Source organism: Macaca thibetana, chromosome Y (assembly GCF_024542745.1).
Source record: "Macaca thibetana thibetana isolate TM-01 chromosome Y, ASM2454274v1, whole genome shotgun sequence".
In the NCBI taxonomy this organism is placed as follows: Eukaryota; Metazoa; Chordata; class Mammalia; order Primates; family Cercopithecidae; genus Macaca; species Macaca thibetana.
In genome coordinates this window covers 10,447,852-10,467,819 of record NC_065599.1, presented here as the reverse complement: position 1 = coordinate 10,467,819, position 19,968 = coordinate 10,447,852, and the positions used below count along the sequence as shown (strand labels likewise).

Below are 19,968 nucleotides of genomic sequence, written 5' to 3'. Positions count from 1 at the left end.
TAGAAACAGCGGTTATATTTGCCCAGAAGTGTGAATCTTATTAATGTCACTGAAAATCACATTTTTTTTTCTGTTATAAATACTTCATGATAATATTTTTTTAAATGTTGCTGCCACCAGTCATAATGGAAGGAGACTCCTATCCACATGAAAATAATGATGGTTGAGCTGCGGATGCATTCAGTGTTTGATGTTTTCTTTCATTGGACCTATTTGTATGTGAATATTTTACTATCAAAATGGGACATAGAAAAATTCACAAAAATAGTTTTGTGACTATGTGTGCTGTAGACCATTAGGGTAAAGTAAGTCACCTTTATCACAGGCACTGCACTCTCAGGCTGCATTGTCAGGGCAGCGTCTTTCCTGCAAATTGTTGCATGGCACACTGTGTCCTTATTGGTGAAATCTGACTTTATCTGGTATAGGTATTCTTTCCCTTTGGCTAGGTGATCCAGGACAACCATTTACTTAGGGTGTGACCACTGATTGAAAATGGAGCTGATACCTCAATGTTCAGGGATGTTCTGAGAATCCGTGATTCTGTATTTAAACCACTTGGCACTTGATATTAAAATATGCCCTGCTTTCCAGGTGACATTCTGAGGCTTCTAAAAGCATGGTGGCTCCACAGGGCTAGGAAGACCCCAAAGAGGTCATTCTAACATCACCATCCAGTTTTTCCTGTGAGGGAGGCTTCAGAAAGGACCATCCATGGCTGGAATTTTGACTGATGAGCTCAGTTTTAGTTTGCAAAGTCTCCCGTAATGTGTTATGCCAGATAGAAGAATCACAAACTCTCCTGGACTGCAGAGGTGAGAAGGAATAAAGGCTAAATTTGGTTTAGAAATTGATATTTCTTTCTGAATTTTAATTACCAAGAAGAAGAGAGAGTAAAGAAATCTTCCATAATCAACAAATCTTAATCAATGGCACATGGCCATGAGACGTCTGAATTCTTAACACATTGCTTAACAACATTTATAAAGATTTATGTGTAATAATGAATGCTGATGAGAATGTGGAGAAAAGGAAATCCCCCTAGACTGTTGGAGTGGCAAATTAATACATGCACCATGGAAAACAGGCAGTATTTGAAAGCACCCTATGTGTCTATCAGCAGCTAAATGGATAAAGAAAACGCAGTACATGAACACAATGGAGTAGTGTTCGGCCATTAAGAACAATGAGATCCTGTCCTTTGCAACAATATGGATGAAACTGAAGGTTATTATAGTATGTGAAATAATAAGCCAGCATAGAAAGACAAACTTCTCATGTTCTCACTAATTTGTGGTACCTGAAAATTAAAACAATTGAACTGACGGAGATAGAGAGTAGAGGGATGATTACCAGAGGCTAGGAAAGGTAGTGGAGTGGGGAGGTGGGGATAGTTAATGAGTACATAAAGAATAGTTAGAATAAATAATACATACTAGTTAGAATAAACAATAAATAAATTACTGTTGACTGTAGTCACCCTATTAATAGCACAAAAAGGTGACTACAGTCAACAGTAATTTATTGTATACTTAAAAATAACTCAGAATATAATTGGATTATATGTTGTGCAAAGAAAGGATAAATGCTTAAGATGATGGATACCCTATTTATCCTGATTTGATGATTATGCATTACATGCTTGTATCAGAATGTTACATACCCCATAAATATATACACGTACTATATACCCACAAAAATTAAAAACAATAATGAATGGAACCCCAGTTGCCTGCTGGATACTGATCTAGGCATGGTGGCTATAACAGTGAGGCAGAGAGATAAAGCCTTCCCTATTCTAATGTGTATCTGAGGGGTTGGGAGAGCACTTACGAAGAGCAGGTTTGGGAGTGGGGAAGTTAACAGGGATACTCTGCTCTCTGTTGTATTCATGGCCACCACTAGTCGTTTACCTGGTGGTGGGTATGGTTATGGAGGACAGTGAATGACAATTCCCCCACCATCCCACGAATTTTACATTTTCTCCTTCAGTGTTATCTGCTTTTGCTGCAAATTCTTGACTGTATATATTATTCTTGCCACTTTTTTATTTTATTTTCCATACAAATTTCCAATTTTCTCATTGTGTTTACACTAAATTATTTGTTCAGCCCACTTCCTTCTAATTATATTGTTCCTCCTTCTTTTGGTATTCCTTCTCAACTGTACATGGGAAGGACTGTAGCATACACACAGGGTGTATGTCCCATTTCACTGTAGGATCTGGCCATTCCTGGAGCACATCACACTAGCCACAGTCAGTAGCTCAGGGGTGGTATATAAACCCAACCAGGCCCATCAGAAATCCCTGCCTCTTATCCAAGAGAATAAGAAAAAAACCTGTATCTTCAGGTTCACAGGGCTGCAAGTACATGGCACTATTTCTACCAGCCAGCAGGGAAAAGGCTGCTGTTAAAGTAGAACGGATGAAAATAGGGCAGCTTTTAGCTCCTACAAGAGCATCCATCACACACATCACACATATTTTTACAATGAATGAATGAAAGTGAAAACCACCCAGGAGAGGTTAATAAAAGGCTCATCTGAGGCCTTAGACTTGAGTGTGGGGGTGGAGTCCTGCCCACAAACCCTTACTCTTTCTATCCTGCTCTATTCTCCCACGGTCTGCAGCAAAACCTCCACATTCTTTTGGGGGCCGTGAGCCCGGGACCCACCCCACTCACTGTCAACAGATTAAAAGGAGTCCTGCTTATGAAAACAACAGAAGTCATCAGTTGGAAAGACTTTATCTTCTTGCATCTAAATTTACCAGCATCTGAATACTTTACTTTTATTCTCTTTTTATAAATACGCTTCTTCCTGTAAAACACAAAATGTGAGCTTATCAGTCTGTCCTGCATTGCTCAAGTCTGCTGTCTACCAACTTTTTTTTTTTTTTTTTAAAGACAGGGTCTCCCTCTGTCAGCCAGGCTGGTGTTCAGTTGCACAATCACAATTCATGGCAGCCTCAAACTCCTGAACTCAAGCCATCCTTCCACCTCAGCCTCTCATGTAGTTGGGACTATAGATGTGCACCACCTAGTCTGGTAATTTTATTTTATTTTTCTCTCTATCAGACTGGAATGCAGTGGTACAATTGTCTCAGTGAAACTTCTTCCTCCCAGATCCAAGCGATTCTCCTGCATCAGTGTTCCAAGTAGCTGGGACTACAGGTGTGCACCACCACACTCATCTAATTTTTGTATTTTTAGTAGAGATGGGTTTTACCATGTTGCCAGGCTGGTCTCAAACTCCTGACCTCAGGTCATCTGCCCACCTTGGCTTCCTAAAGTGCTGGGATTATAGGTGTGAAGCACCATGCGGGCCTGGCTAAAACATTTATTTTGTAGAGACAGGCTCTTGCTCTGTTGCCCAGGCTGGTCTCAAATTCCTGGCCTTAAGAAATCCTCCCACTTCAGCTTCCCAAAGCATTGGAATTACAGGTGTGCACCATTGCAGCTAGCTTCTACTGCATTCTGGTCATGAGCATTTAAATATGACAGTGTCTCTCCTATCTTAAACAAAAATTCCTGGCTCTCCTTCTCTTCCAATTAAAAACCATCTTTCCTTTCCCCTTATTTAAAAGAGGTTTATAGTCACCGTTTTCCATCTTTGTTTCCCCTGTGCTGCATAACCCACTGTAGGTCTATCTCTGTACTGACCACTCAACCCAAACTTTCTTCTTGCTACAGCCAGTGGGCATGGTGTCATCCATATCGTACTTGACTGCTTAGCAGTGCTAGATACAGCTGATCCTCTTCAACCTGGCTTCCAGGAAGGCCCCTCTCCAATTTTCCTTTCTACTCATGTTCGTTACCTAAATTCAAGCTGATCTGTGTGTTCTCCTACACTGAAGCAGATGTGGGAGCTGCAAATCTCTGTATTTAAAGCAATGTACCAGGAGATTCTTTTACTGTGACCTCTCAGAAGCATGTTTGCAAGTACTCATATTCCTCAGAGATCTATCCATGTGTTTGAGGTATGGTTTATGAAAGAGTTTGTCAATCCGTAACCAATTGGCCAAATCTGGACCACCACCTGTTTTTGTAAGTCAGTATTTTCGGAATACCACCATCCTCTGCCCTTGCACTGAAATATTTCTGTGGCTGCTTTTGGGCTGCCATGGTAGAGCTCAGCAGTAGTTGTAACAGAGACCATACAGCCCACACAGGCTGAAAGATTTTCTATTGGACCTTTTGTAGGAAAAGTTTGCTGGCTCCTGGTTTAGAATCTCCTAGCTGCTTCCAGAAATCAGTAGCCTTCTTCATGTGTGTCTCTCTGTCCCACATCCCAAAGCACAGAAGTTGTGACCATTTTGAATCACCAGTTCTGCAGGACTCTGATCCAGGCCATCCACCTGGCATCCCTGGAAATGCTCCCCATTTGTTGTCCATTTTTATCCCCTCTTCTCAGAGCAGCACAAGCATTCTCTTTAAATAGTGATCTTAACCATGTTTTTTCTTCCGCCTGAAACAAACCTTTTAGTGACTTCCCCTTGCTCTAAGGATAAAGACCTAGTTCTTACACATGACCTACAATGTCATTCAGGATCCACCCTACAGCTTTCTCCTTATTATGTTCTGCTCCACCTCCACTCCACAATTATTAAGCACCATAATGGCTGCCATTCCCAGAAAACATTGTGTGCATGCTTGCCTGTCCATTCCTTCTACCTGGAACACCTTTTCAGCCTGCCCCTTTCCACGATGCAACTCTCCTTGTTTCTCACTCTCAGGACAGATGTCACAGCTACTTGGCATGTGTCATGTGTTTTGGGTGTTGCTAAGCCCTATTTTCTTCATTAATAGCTGTTACAACAGAAGTTATTCTGTTTTTTTTGTTTGTTTGTTTGTTTAAGAAACAGTATAATTTAGATACTTAGAAATGTCTTTGTTTGGGAAAAAAATTTCAATGACACTGTAAAAGCATCACATGGTCTACCCCCATAATAATTCTCCGTTTTTGAAAACCCAGGATTCAGTGTGGGCTCTGCCCAGAGCTCAAAGGTCCAGCTAAAATATCAGTAATCAATATCTAAATAAACTTAGTCTCCTTATACAGACCTGTGATAGATTTCTATGATTTTATGTTTGATCTGGCATCCATCTTTAATCTCCCTCTAGCACCACCAGACTTTTTCTCTCCATACTTTGACATATAAATCTTGCCATCTGATTTTTCACCAAACAGTTGTTTCCTCCAGTATGCAGATTTAGGCCTATTTGTTTATTTTTTATTTTTGTGGTCTTTTTGAAATGGAGTCTTACTCTGTTGTCCAGGCTGGAGTGTAAAGGTGTGATCTCAGCTCACTGCTACCTTCACCTCCTGGGTTCAAGCAGCTCTCCTGCCTCAGCCTTCCTGGGTTCAAGCAGCTCTCCTGCCTCAGCCTTCCAAGTAGCTGGGATTACAGGTGCCTGCCACCACGCCCAGATAATGTTTTTGGATTTTAAATAGAAGTAGGATTTTGCCATGTTGGCCAGGCAAGCCTTGAACTCTTGGCCTCAGGCGATCTGCCAGCCTTGGCCTTCCAAAGTGCTGGAGTTACAGGCATGTGCTACTACACCCAGCTGATTTAGACTAATTAGCTGACAACTGCCAGGGTAATAAACTTGGTTATCAAGAGTTTGCAAGTCTAAGACAGAAAAAAAGGACATCTTATAAATATATAAAATGTACTTCTATTGGCATGAGTAATACATCTATGTATTTACTGTTTTACTGCCAAACATATATAAAAGATTCTAATTAATTAGCTCAAAGAAAAATAAAACACTTAAATACTTCAACAGAAAAAAAGGAAAGACTAGTCAAATGCTTTTTCAGTTGTATGTGACTTAAATACAGTCTTTAATAAATAAATTAGCTTCAAAATCATTGGTGAAGCAATATTAGAAATGTCTTAAAATTGCCAGCATACATTTTTGTTTGCATTTGTTGACCAAGCAATTTCAAACTTATCTCTGCCAAATACTAAAAGGTGGCAACATTTGACATAGAGGCTACAAAACTGTAATTCAGACCAAAACAGAATGATCTGTGCTTATATGATTTTTAATAAATAAAACTTTAATATTGGTATAGTAAAGATAGCTACATGTTGAATTGTTTAGCAGAATACCCTTACCTCTAATCTTGTCACCTTAGGCGATCTAGTCCACAGAAATGAAGAAAGTTTGCTCTGGGAAAGGACTATTACCACCTTTGTTTCAAAGTTAAACTATAAACTAAGTTAATGAACAAAAGTAGCTTGGAGTTTAGAAGCAAGATGGAGTCAGTTAGGTCAGTTCATTTTCACTGTCTCAGTTACAATTTTGCAATGGCAGTTTCACACCTTTAAATTATGTCTATCACAGTTTTTGTAAATAATCTAGTTAAATGATTAAAATAAATAGATAAATGTAATGAGATAAATATTCATATACAAACTTGGCATAATTTAGGATCTAAAGTTAAATTAAACAACAGATATTTTCTTATTTGGGTATTTTCCAATAAAAATATATTGTAGGAAAACACTGTAAAACTTTGCCCTTTTTAAAAGGTAGCTAACTTTGTCTAATTAAGAGCTTATTTAAAGGTTATATATAAAACAAGGCAAAAGAAATCAGGAAATAAGGGAGATACAAAGAAAGTTATAAAAGTAAAAAGGGCTTTAAAGATTATTGACAAAAATAAAAATATCTTCAAAATGTAAACATTTGGTCTAAATTATACAGGTCAAATATTAGGTTTTCTGAATGTTTTAGGTCATAAACTGCTTCTTTTGACTTAAAAACTGTGCAATTTATTTTGGAGTGTTAAATTCCAGATAAGGCTTCAGGACATGTGAAATTAGCCTGCCCCTACCTATGCAAAAAGGCATTAAAGAAAGAGATTTTATATAAGAAAGAATCTTCTGTTTTAAAATCTTGTCCTAAAGTAAAGTAACTGGTTGTTTAAAAAGAGGGATGTTTATGAAAAATCAGAAAGTCAAGGCATGTCATACCTTGTCTGTGTAAGTTGTGAAAGAATTTAGGAAGGGGAATTTGTGCAAGAAATGTTATACAAGTTAAAGGTGATTAGGCCTCCTAAATGCTTTATAAAATGCCACTGTGACTCTTAGCTATACAACTTGCCTGCTTTACAGCTAGATTAAGGCCAGGGAAACCTGGAGTTAGATGCTGGAATAAGTCAGACCTTATCTGCACTTCTGTCTAAGTCCTACTCCATGCCCTGTACATAATTAAAATCCCAAACTTACCAAGGTTTTCACCAAAATTAAAGGTTGCTAACGGTTAAAAGTGTAACATGTATTTAAAACTATTGAAGAAACAGTCTACTTGCGAGGTGTGTAAGGAAAGTAAAATGTACTTTTGGTAAAAAGATTATAAAAAGACATAAGAATGTGGATTTTTGCCTAGATTAAAAGGTTAAATGATTGTTTTAAGTTGAATAAAACAAAGATGAAGGTTTAAGCAAGGTGTGGAAGGTTAATTGTAAAGGAAATTCTGTGTGTAAACATACCAGCTTAAGTTAAAGGAGTATCATCCAATTTTTCTGTAAATTGAGCATTAAAATAAAAGCACAATAGGTTTCTCTTAGGGCACTAACCTGCTCTTTAATAAAAATTGTAAAAGATTATAAAAGGTCTATAAAAATCTTACCCTGTGGTCAAACATTAAAACTGAGTAAATATGTCTAGATCGTTTTGTTAAGAATTGGGTTTAACATTAATATTACATAATGTGAAGGGGAAATGTGGCTTATTTTGTACCAAAAATCATACTGGAAGCATTGCCACATATAAAATGGGTTTGGCTTTCTTTGGGCTATATTTTAAGTATGTTATTCATATGTGTTCCAAAATCATGTGAAGTTCCCATAATTCTGATATATCTTAGTGTATGTTATCATTAATAATTATAATTGTTATGTTCAATTATTGTCTGCCACAGAGATAACAGATTTCCTTGTCAATTGTGTCTTTTAAAGCTTTTTGTCATCCATAAATGATAGTTGTCTTATTTTGGTCCTCTTTAGAAGGTGGTTTATAATCAGCTAAAAAGATCTAACAGGTGCTCTTGAATGCAGATTTCTGATAACGTTGGAGATTGTGACATAATAGAGGAAAAACCTTCAAGACTCTTCAAGGGCTAAAATTTTCATTAATATCAAGCAGGACAGGAATTAACTGCATGAAGTGAACTAATAGGAGACTGACATTATCTTGTTGACTTTTGACTTCAAATGTTGCTAATATTTTATTTTGCTTTTCAGAGTCAAGGAAACTTTTCTATTAAGCTCCTAACCATTTTTAGCAATTAAGTAAAGTATACTCCTATGAAAAAAATTTGGAGCATATTTGTTTCTTTCTACCTGCTTTCTCCAGAATTTGGAACCTACTTGTGAGTATTCTTAATTTATGGCAATATAGTTATTTGCATAAGTATAATAAGAATCGTTTTCTTTTGTAACAGGACATAATTGGAAAAACTGGTTATTTTACCAAGGCTTTGACTGGAATTGTATGCTGTCTTTTACAGAACCAAAGGACTTATGGAACCAATAAAGTCTTTGAAAAAACTGGCCTCATATTTTGGGTACACAGTTCCTGTACATGGTTTCTGATCTGTGGTAAGTAAAGAATGTCACTTTCTGATAGGCCAAGAACCCCAGGTTATCTTGGAACCTCAAGAGGGGAAAAATTCATCCCAACTCATACATATTTGTTGCTACAAATCCATGAGTGGGCTGGGCTTTAAAAAGGTCCTCTCTTGCCCAGGCATGTTGGCTCACACCTATAATCCCAGCACTTTGAGAAGCCAAGAATGCAGATCACCTGAGGTCAGGAGTTTGAGACCAGCGGGGCCAACGTGGCAAAATCCCATCTCTACTGAAAATACAAAAATTAGCTGGGCATGGTGGCAGGTGCCTGTAATCCCAGCTACTCAGGAGGCTGAGGCAGGGAGAATTGCTTGAACTCAGGAGGCAGAGGTTGCAGTGAACTGAGATCACACCATTGCACTCCAGCCTGGGTGACAGAGCAAGACTATGTCTCAAAAAAAAAAAAAAAAAAAAAGGTTCCTTCTAGAGCACAAAGTTCCATCAAAGCCACTTTAAAAGTCCTATGTGAAAAATAATTAGTCTTGCTGCACTGTAAACAAATAATTAGGCCAACTATAATAAAGCAAACCAATCCTACCATGATTTGTCTTTTAACACAAATGAGAAACTGGAGGAAGAAAAATTATGTTTCAAAAACTGTAGTACACCTGTTGTTAAGTTCTAGTCTTGCCTGATGTTTTTCAATTTTTATTATTTTTTAGAGTTTGGATTAAATTTTAGTCTTTCTGGCTGCAAGTCTCCAAAATAATGTTTTTAATTTTTTCCTTTTTCTTTTCCTTTTTCCCCATTCCTAACTGGGAATCACTGAAGCCTAAGCTGTGCTTGCTTAAAGCTCTGTGAACTAAAGACTGGACGACTTAAATGTCAGAAAAAACAGCAGCCACCTATGTATAAGGACAGGGAGGGGAACATCACACACTGACCTATTGGAGGGTGGGGGGCTAGTGGAGGGAGGGCATTAGGATAAATACCTAATGTAGCTGACTGGTTGATGGGTACAGTGAACCACCACGTCACGTGTATACCTATGTAACAAACCTGCACATTCTGGACACGTATCTCAGAACCGGAACCAGAAGACGAAGAAGAAGGAGAAGGAGAAGGAGAAGGAGGAAATACATAGGTTTTGTCCGGAAAAGCTGGACAATTCAATGCAAAGGGCTTCTAAGCTATAGGTGAATTTAAACATTAGTTGACAATTAGTTGAGTTTGTCTAAAGACCTGGGATCAATGGAAAGGAAATTATTCCAGTTAAGATAAAAGACCGTGGGCCAGGCATGGTGGCTCAAGCCTGTAATCCCAGTAGTCTGGGAGGCCGAGGCGGGCAGATTACAAGGTCAGGAGATCAAGACTATCCTGGCCAACATGGTGAAACCCCATCTCTACTAAAAAACAAAAAATTATCCAGGTGCAGTGGTGTATGCCTGTAGTCCCAGCTACTCAGGAGGCTGAGGCAGGGAAATCACTTGAACCTGGGAGGTGGAGATTGCAGCGAGTTGAGATCACACCACTGAACTCCAGCCTGGCAACAGATTGAGACTCCATCTCAAAAAAAAAAAAAAAAATTGTGGAGACCAAGTTGTTATGAAGTTTTATAGTGGCCGCCCCTAGATGTAACATGTGATAAACATTTCCTATTCAGACCTTTAAAAGGTACTAGACTCTTAGTTTATCTCTTTAGGATTATGAGGGCCTGGAAGAAAAATATCTAGCTATGTTAATAGAGATTCTTTACAGATGAAAAATTTTCCCCCACAAATGACAGTTTTGCAGGGCCAAGATTGAAAAGTAAGTCACAATATATAGGGTTAAATAAAACCCATCTGATGAGAATTTATGGTTTGTAGGCCATGATGCTCCAGACCCCTTAGACAGGAATTTGGGCAAAATAAAAAAATGTTCAAAGCACAATGAAACCTATTACTGCTCGGTTCATTCCCTAATACATTCCTTACACCCAGGAAGCACTCTGGTGTCTGAAAACATATAACACAATTATAAGAATTTCAAGGGGGGGCGGAGCAAGATGGCCAAATAGGAACAGCTCCAGTCTCCAACTCCCAGCGCGACCGACACAGAAGACTGGTGATTTCTGTATTTTCAACTGAGGTACTGGGTTCATCTCACTAGGGAGTGCCGGACAATCCGTGCTGGTCAGCTGCTTCAGCCGGACCAGCGAAAGCTGAAGCAGGGTGAGGCATCGCCTCACCTGGGAAGCACAAGGGGAAAGGGAATCCATTTTCCTAGCCAGGGGAACTGAGACACACAACACCTGGAAAATCTGGTAACTCCCACCCCAATACTATGCTTTAAGCAAACAGGCACACCAGGAGATTATATCCCACACCTGGCCGGGAGGGTCCCACGCCCACGGAGCCTCCCTCATTGCTAGCACAGCAGTCTGCGATCTCGCGGCAAGGCAGCAGTGAGGCTGGGGGAGGGGCGCCCGCCATTGCTGAGGCTTAAGTAGGTAAACAAAGCCGCTGGGAAGCTCGAACTCGGTGGAGCTCACAGCAGCTCAAGGAAACCTGCCTGTCTCTATAGACTTCACCTCTGGGGACAGGGCACAGTAAACAACAAAAGCAGCAGAAACTTCTGCAGACGCAAACGACTCTGTCTGACAGCTTTGAAGAGAGCAGTGGATCTCCCAACACGGAGGTTGAGATCTGAGAAGGGACAGACTCCCTGCTCAAGTGGGTCCCTGACCCTTGAGTAGCCTAACTGGGAGACATCCCCCACTAGGGGCAGTCTGACACCCCACACCTCACAGGGTGGACTACACCCCTGAGAGGAAGACTCCAAAGCAAAAATCAGATAGGTACACTCGCTGTTCAGCAATATTCTATCTTCTGCAGCCTCTGCTGCTGACACCCAGGCAAACAGGGTCTGGAGTGGACCTCAAGCAATCTCCAACAGACCTACAGCTGAGGGTCCTGACTGTTAGAAGGAAAACTATCAAACAGGAAGGACACCTCCACCAAAACCCCATCAGTACGTCACCATCATCATCAAAGACCAGAGGCAGATAAAACCACAAAGATGGGGAAAAAGCAGGGCAGAAAAGCTGGAAATTCAAAAAATAAGAGCGCATCTCCCCTGGCAAAGGAGCGCAGCTCATCGCCAGCAATGGATCAAAGCTTGACAGAGAATGACTTTGACGAGATGAGAGAAGAAGGCTTCAGTCCATCAAACTTCTCAGAGCTAAAGGAGGAATTATGTACCCAGCGCAAAGAAACTAAAAATATTGAAAAAAAAGTGGAAGAATTGATGGCTAGAATAATTAATGCAGAGAAGGTCATAAACGAAATGAAAGAGAGGAAAACCATGACACGAGAAATACGTGACAAATGCACAAGCTTCAGTAACCGACTCGATCAACTGGAAGAAAGAGTATCAGCGATTGAGGATTAAATGAACGAAATGAAGCGAGAAGAGAAACCAAAAGAAAAAAGAAGAAAAAGAAATGAACAAAGCCTGCAAGAAGTATGGGAATATGTAAAAAGACCGAATCTACGTCTGATTGGGGTGCCTGAAAGTGAGGGGGAAAATGGAACCAAGTTGGAAAACACTCTTCAGGATATCATCCAGGAGAACTTCCCCAACCTAGTAGGGCAGGCCAGCATTCAAATCCAGGAAATACAGAGAACGCCACAAAGATACTCCTAGAGAAGAGCAACTCCAAGACACATAATTGCCAGATTCACTAAAGTTGAAATGAAGGAAAAAATCTTAAGGGCAGCCAGAGAGAAAGGTCGGGTTACCCACAAAGGGAAGCCCATCAGACTAACAGCAGATCTCTCGGCAGAAACTCTACAAGCCAGAAGAGAGTGGGGGCCAATATTCAACATTCTTAAAGAAAAGAATTTTAAACCCAGAATTTCATATCCAGCCAAACTAAGTTTCATAAGTGAAGGAGAAATAAAATCCTTTACAGATAAGCAAATGCTTAGAGATTTTGTCACCACTAGGCCTGCCTTACAAGAGACCCTGAAGGAACCACTAAACATGGAAAGGAACAACCAGTACCAGCCATTGCAAAAACATGCCAAAATGTAAAGACCATTTAGGCTAGGAAGAAACTGCATCAACTAACGAGCAAAATAACCGGTTAATATCATAATGGCAGGATCAAGTTCACACATAACAATATTAACTTTAAATGTAAATGGACTAAGTGCTCCAATTAAAAGACACAGACTGGCAAACTGGATAAAGAGTCAAGACCCATCAGTCTACTGTATTCAGGAGACCCATCTCACACGCAGAGACATAAATAGGCTCAAAATAAAGGGATGGAGGAAGATTTACCAAGCAAATGGAGAACAAAAAAAAGCAGGGGTTGCAATACTAGTCTCTGATAAAACAGACTTTAAACCATCAAAGGTCAAAAGAGACAAAGAAGGCCATTACATAATGGTAAAAGGATCAATTCAACAGGAAGAGCTAACTATCCTAAATATATATGCACCCAATACAGGAGCACCCAGATTCATAAAGCAAGTCCTTAGAGACTTACAAAGAGACTTAGACTCCCATACAATAATAATGGGAGACTTCAACACTCCACTGTCAACATTAGACAGATCAACGAGACAGAAAGTCAACAAGGATATCCAGGAATTGAACTCATCTCTGCAGCAAGCAGACCTAATAGACATCTATAGAACTCTCCACCCCAAATCAACAGAATATACATTCTTCTCAGCACCATATCGCACTTATTCCAAAATTGACCACATAATTGGAAGTAAAGCACTCCTCAGCAAATGTACAAGAACAGAAATTATAACAAACTGTCTCTCAGACCACAGTGCAATCAAACTAGAACTCAGGACTAAGAAACTCAATCAAAACCGCTTGACTACATGGAAACTGAACAACCTGCTCCTGAATGACTACTGGGTACATAAAGAAATGAAGGCAGAAATAAAGATGTTCTTTGAAACCAATGAGAACAAAGATACAACATACCAGAATCTCTGGGACACATTTAAAGCAGTGTGTAGAGGGAAATTTATAGCACTAAAAGCCCACAAGAGAAAGCAGGAAAGATCTAAAATTGACACTCTAACATCACAATTAAAAGAACTAGAGAAGCAAGAGCAAACGCATTCAAAAGCTAGCAGAAGGCAAGAAATAACTAAGATCAGAGCAGAACTGAAGGAGATAGAGACACAAAAAACCCTCCAAAAAATCAGTGAATCCAGGAGTTGGTTTTTTGAAAAGATCAACAAAATTGACAGACCGCTAGCAAGACTAATAAAGAAGAAAATAGAGAAGAATCAAACAGACGCAATAAAAAATGATAAAGGGGATATCACCACCGACCCCACAGAAATACAAACTACCATCAGAGAATACTATAAACACCTCTATGCAAATAAACTAGAAAATCTAGAAGAAATGGATAATTTCCTGGACACTTACACTCTTCCAAGACTAAACCAGGAAGAAGTTGAATCCCTGAATAGACCAATAGCAGGCTCTGAAATTGAGGCAATAATTAATAGCCTACCAACCAAAAAAAGTCCAGGACCAGATGGATTCACAGCTGAATTCTACCAGAGATACAAGGAGGAGCTGGTACCATTCCTTCTGAAACTATTCCAATCAACAGAAAAAGAGGGAATCCTTCCTAACTCATTTTATGAGGCCAACATCATCCTGATACCAAAGCCTGGCAGAGACACAACAAAAAAAGAGAATTTTAGACCAATATCCCTGATGAACATCGATGCAAAAATCCTCAATGAAATACTGGCAAACTGGATTCAACAGCACATCAAAAAGCTTATCCACCATGATCAAGTGGGCTTCATCCCTAGGATGCAAGGCTGGTTCAACATTCGCAAATCAATAAACAATCCAGCATATAAACAGAACCAAAGACAAGAACCACATGATTATCTCAATAGATGCAGAAAAGGCTTTTGACAAAATTCAACAGCCCTTCATGCTAAAAACGCTCAATAAATTCGGTATTGATGGAACGTACCTCAAAATAATAAGAGCTATTTATGACAAACCCACAGCCAATATCATACTGAATGGGCAAAAACTGGAAAAATTCCCTTTGAAAACTGGCACAAGACAGAGATGCCCTCTCTCACCACTCCTATTCAACATAGTGTTGGAAGTTCTGGCTAGGGCAATCAGGCAAGAGAAAGAAATCAAGGGTATTCAGTTAGGAAAAGAAGTCGTCAAATTGTCCCTCTTTGCAGACGACATGATTGTCTATTTAGAAAATCCCATTGCCTCAGCCCAAAATCTCCTTAAGCTGATAAGCAACTTCAGCAAAGTCTCAGGATATAAAATTAATGTGCAAAAATCACAAGCATTCGTATACACCAGTAACAGACAAACAGAGAGCCAAATCATGAATGAACTTCCATTCACAATTGCTTCAAAGAGAATAAAATACCTAGGAATTCAACTTACAAGGGATGTAAAGGACCTCTTCAAGGAGAACTACAAACCACTGTTCAGTGAAATAAAAGAGGACACAAACAAATGGAAGAACATACCATGCTCATGGATAGGAGGAATCAATATCGTGAAAAGGGCCATACTGCCCAAGGTTATTTATAGATTCAATGCCATCCCCATCAAGCTACCAATGAGTTTCTTCACAGTATTGGAAAAAACTGCTTTACAGTTCATATGGAACCAAAAAAGAGCCCACATCTCCAAGAAAATCCTAAGTCAAAAGAACAAAGCTGGAGGCATCACGCTACCTGACTTCAAACTATACTACAAGGCTACAGTAACCAAAACAGCATGGTACTGCTACCAAAACAGAGATATAGACCAATGGAACAGAACAGAGTCCTCAGAAATAATACCACACATCTACAGCCATCTGATCTTTGACAAACCTGAGAGAAACAAGAAATGGGGAAAGGATTCCCTATTTAATAAATGGTGCTGGGAAAATTGGCTAGCCATAAGTAGAAAGCTGAAACTGGATCCTTTCCTTACTCCTTATACGAAAATTAATTCAAGATGGATTAGAGACTTAAATGTTAGACCTAATACCATAAAAACCCTAGAGGAAAAGCTAGGTAGCACCATTCAGGACATAGGCATGGGCAAAGACTTCATGTCTAAAACACCAAAAGCAATGGCAGCAGAAGCCAAAATTGACAAATGGGATCTAATTAAACTAAAGAGCTTCTGCACAGCAAAAGAAACTACCATCAGAGTGAACAGGCAACCTACAGAATGGGAGAAAATTTTTGCAACCTACTCATCTGACAAAGGGCTAATATCCAGAACCTACAAAGAACTCAAACAAATTTACAAGAAAAAAACAAACAGCCCCATCAAAAAGTGGGCAAAGGATATGAACAGACATTTCTCAAAAGAAGACATTCATACAGCCAACAGACACCTGAAGAAATGCTCATCATCACTGGCCATCAGAGAAATGCAAATCAAAACCACAGTGAGATACCATCTCACACCAGTTAGAATGGCGATCATTAAAAAGTCAGGAAACAACAGGTGCTGGAGAGGATGTGGAGAAATAGGAACACTTTTACACTGTTGGTGGGATTGTAAACTAGTTCAGCCATTATGGAAAACAGTATGGCAATTCCTCAAGGATCTAGAACTAGATGTACCATATGACCCAGCCATCCCATTACTGGGTATATACCCAAAGGATTATAAATCATGCTGCTATAAAGACACATGCACACGTATGTTTATTGCGGCACTATTCACAATAGCAAAGACTTGGAATCAACCCAAATGTCCATCAGTGACAGACTGGATTAAGAAAATGTGGCACATATACACCATGGAATACTATGCAGCCATAAAAAAGGATGAGTTTGTGTCCTTTGTAGGGACATGGATGCAGCTGGAAACCATCATTCTTAGCAAACTATCACAAGAACAGAAAACCAAACACCGCATGTTCTCACTTATAGGTGGGAACTGAACAATGAGATCACTTGGACTCGGGAAGGGGAACATCACACACCGGGGCCTATCATGGGGAGGGGGGCGGGGGGAGGGGGGAGGGATTGCATTGGGAGTTATACCTGATGTAAATGATGAGTTGATGGGTGCTGACGAGTTGATGGGTGCAGCACACCAACATGGCACAAGTATACCTATGTAACAAACCTGCACGTTATGCACATGTACCCTAGAACTTGAAGTATAATAATAAAAAAAAAGAATTCAAGATTATTAAAAGGAATGGGCCTCTTCTGATTAGTAGTAATTCTCAAAATTATAACTTGTAATAGTGTCAGACTAGCACAAGAGTTGATATTGTACAAATGCATTGGTTCTGTCTCTAGCATATAAATGAAATAGACAGTTCATCTAGTCATTTTAGCAAGAGTTACTGGAACAATTTTTTCCTCAAAGTCAAACCTTCTATAATTGGAGTTTGAAGTGTCAACACTTACCATAATCTGGTAATAATTGATTTTAATCTGGTGCATGTGAGTGTGTGTGGTTGCATTGTGTGTAGTTGTTTAGTGTGTATTCCTTGCAAGAAATTGTAAAAGTTGCATCGTGGAAAATATGAAGAAAATGGGGGAAGGGCTTTACTCTCTCTTGCCAGTAAAGTTTTAACTGAGTTGGGTTTAAGATTTTGCAACATGATTTCAAGAAGATATTTTCAAGGTCCCCTGCTGAATAATGTCAGTTCATATGCTGCTTCAATATGACCTCTTTTTTCTTCAAGAAATGAGAAGAGGGATATATATTCTTTTCTGCCGGTTTCAGAAGTCTGCTCAATCTGAAGCCACCTCATTTACATTAAATAGTGGAATCTGGGTGATGTAATAAAGTGTGGAACAGTGCCAGTGGTAGAATTTAAGAATGTTTTTGCTCTCACTGCTGATGGGTCTAGTTAGACTTCCTAGAGAAACATTAGGTGGTTTATGTTTGACCTACTATCTTTTAAAAATCTCTTCTTTTTTTTCAGTCTTGGTAGTCCTAGCTCTAAGAGACCAGCCTCATTACAATATATGCTCTTTTACCTGTCTTCTTTAAGATTAAGATCCCTGAAGAAAGGAATCTCTGAAAGTCATAGTTCAGTAATATTCTGACACCACAGTTTCTGATTTTAACCTAGAACCATCTGTGTGGCCCACCCATAATGGCAGCTCTGAGTTAATGGGAGATTACAAATGGTACGTTGTATTACCACAGGGTCACTGTGGTAGTTCACACATTGGACATCCAGAATTTCAACTATCTGTAGAAAACCCTGAAGTTTTCTCTGTTATGATGAGCAAAATGCCCAGTGTCTATACAAGATTTTCAAACACATACAGAAATGCTCGCATTCTAGAACACAGTGTTGCCTCCAAAATACAAAAAGGAAACTATAAAATTAAAATGAATAATAATCTCAAAATTGAGATGAAGACAATCTTTGTGCAAGTGGATTTTATTTTTAAAAAATTAACGTAGTATGTGAATATGTCCAAGCTCAGATTCTCAGAAGCTAACCTTGAGATAAGAATTGGTCTGTAAGTTATTTAATAAAGAAATACGCTGGCTGAGCATGGTGGCTCACACCTGTAACCCCAGCACTTTGGGAGGCTGAGGCAGAAGGATCACTTGCAGTCAAGAGTTCAAGACCAACCTGGCCAACATGGTGAAACCCCATCTCTATTGAAAATACAAAAATTAGCCAGAAACAAACCTGTAATCCTAGCTACTGAAAAGGTTGAGGTAGGAGAAGCACTTGAACTGGGGAGGCAGAGGTTGCAGTGAATTGAGATCATGCCACTGCACAGCCTGGATAACAAAGCGAGACTGCATCTCAAAAAATAAAAGAAAAAAGAATCCAAAGAAGTATGCAGATAAAGCAATGAGTGAGGCAGGTGAGGGAAGCCAAGTAAGGGTGTGATTTCAGAAAAAGTCCTGCAGAGGTTGACTCTGCTAGTGGCTTTGGAGTGTGAGGTGGGCTTCAGAGTTTACCTTACCCAAATCAAAAGATCCAGATTCCATCCATCCCTCTGAACTTGCTGCAGATATAAGTCACTGGTCAAGGGGCCTTCCTGGGGTGGAGAGAAACAGAATCCCAAGGCATCGCAGTGTTTTTGGGGAAGAAGCCCAGGCACAAGGTTTTAGCAGTCACACTGGCAAGAAGGGAGTATTGAGGGCTCCTGTGAGAGACCTAGCATTGTCCTCTAAAGACTGCTACTGACAGTCATTCCTTGCAACGGAATAGGGTGTGCTCCCCATCCATGACCCCAGCAACTGTATAGAGACACAGCAGCACAGTTAATGCCTCAATTCCAGTAACTCCCAATTGGTGCCCTAGCCATTCCTTTGGAGTTCTGCTATCTGTGTCTTCACTGTCTCAAAGCTTTACTCTGTCTACTGGTAAATTGGTGGCTTTACCTTCTAAGAATGAAAATTGTTTTATCTGTAAGATGCAAAGAAGAATAGTTGACCTAAATAGCATAAGAGGATTAAATTAGATACTTCAGTAAAGTTATCAGCATATAAGAAGTATGCAGGAAGTATGAAATACCTCTGTCTTGTTGAAAATTTTAAAGGAACTAAAAATTGTATACCTGCCTTAAGGCATTCTTTTTTACTATCACTCAAAATGAAATAGTTTCTTAGTTTTAATTGTGTCTCTCTTGCCACAAGTTACTGTTATTTCTCCTCTACCCTTTTCCCCTCCTCTGTCTCCCCTTTCTCTTCCTTCTCTTCCCTCTTTCTCCGTTTCCTTTTTCTGTACTCGTTCCAATTTTTCTACTTTTTTCTTTTTTTCTAATTTTTCTTCATCATCTGTCTTCTTGTAATTCAAATTTTTTCTAATATTTTCTCTTCAACTTCTCTGCCTCTTCCTATTACTGCTCCTTCTCCTCCTCTTTTTACTGTAGATACATGCAAATATTTTCCATAGCCTTTAAGAGAAACTTAGCTGCGTTGCAGCCTGTAGAGAAATTCCTTAAGTGTAGGATCTCCCGCATGACTGCATTTGTCACACATAGCAGGCAACTGGGAAGTGTTGAGTCTGGAGGTGGAGGAAAGTGGTTGGATTGAGATCCGTCTTTGCCAAGTGCCAGCCTGTTTGACCATCCTGAACATTTCTAAACCTCAGCCTCTCCATCTGTAACGTTTTAACAATGATGCCAACATTGCCAAGGTGTTGCAAAATAAAGGGTATATCATATGGAAAATTGGCTGACTTACCATATGAAATTGATTAATAATGAATCATGGAAGGAATTACACTTGTGCCACCAGTATATAGGGAACCCTTGTTATATGCAAGGTAATTTGCTAAGTGCTGGCTGTATCAAGAAAGCCATCTTCTTTAATAAGCCTTTTATGTCTTGTATGAAGAAAATGTTTTTCGTGTAGCCTCAAAATTAT

The 19,968-nt window shown here is 39.5% G+C and overlaps 1 long non-coding RNA gene across 3 annotated transcripts in view; it reads left to right on the top strand.

Annotated features, from left to right (window-relative positions):
• Positions 1-19,968, top strand: part of LOC126947132 (uncharacterized) — a 212,226-nt gene that overhangs the window by 174,995 nt on the left and 17,263 nt on the right. For 2 of the 3 annotated variants that reach the window (XR_007722938.1, XR_007722936.1), the window contains exon 3: positions 8,523-8,613. This is a non-coding gene — a long non-coding RNA (uncharacterized LOC126947132). Of the gene's footprint in view, positions 1-8,287; positions 8,385-8,522; positions 8,614-19,968 lie in introns of those variants that run through there. The other variant, XR_007722937.1, reaches the window with a different exon arrangement.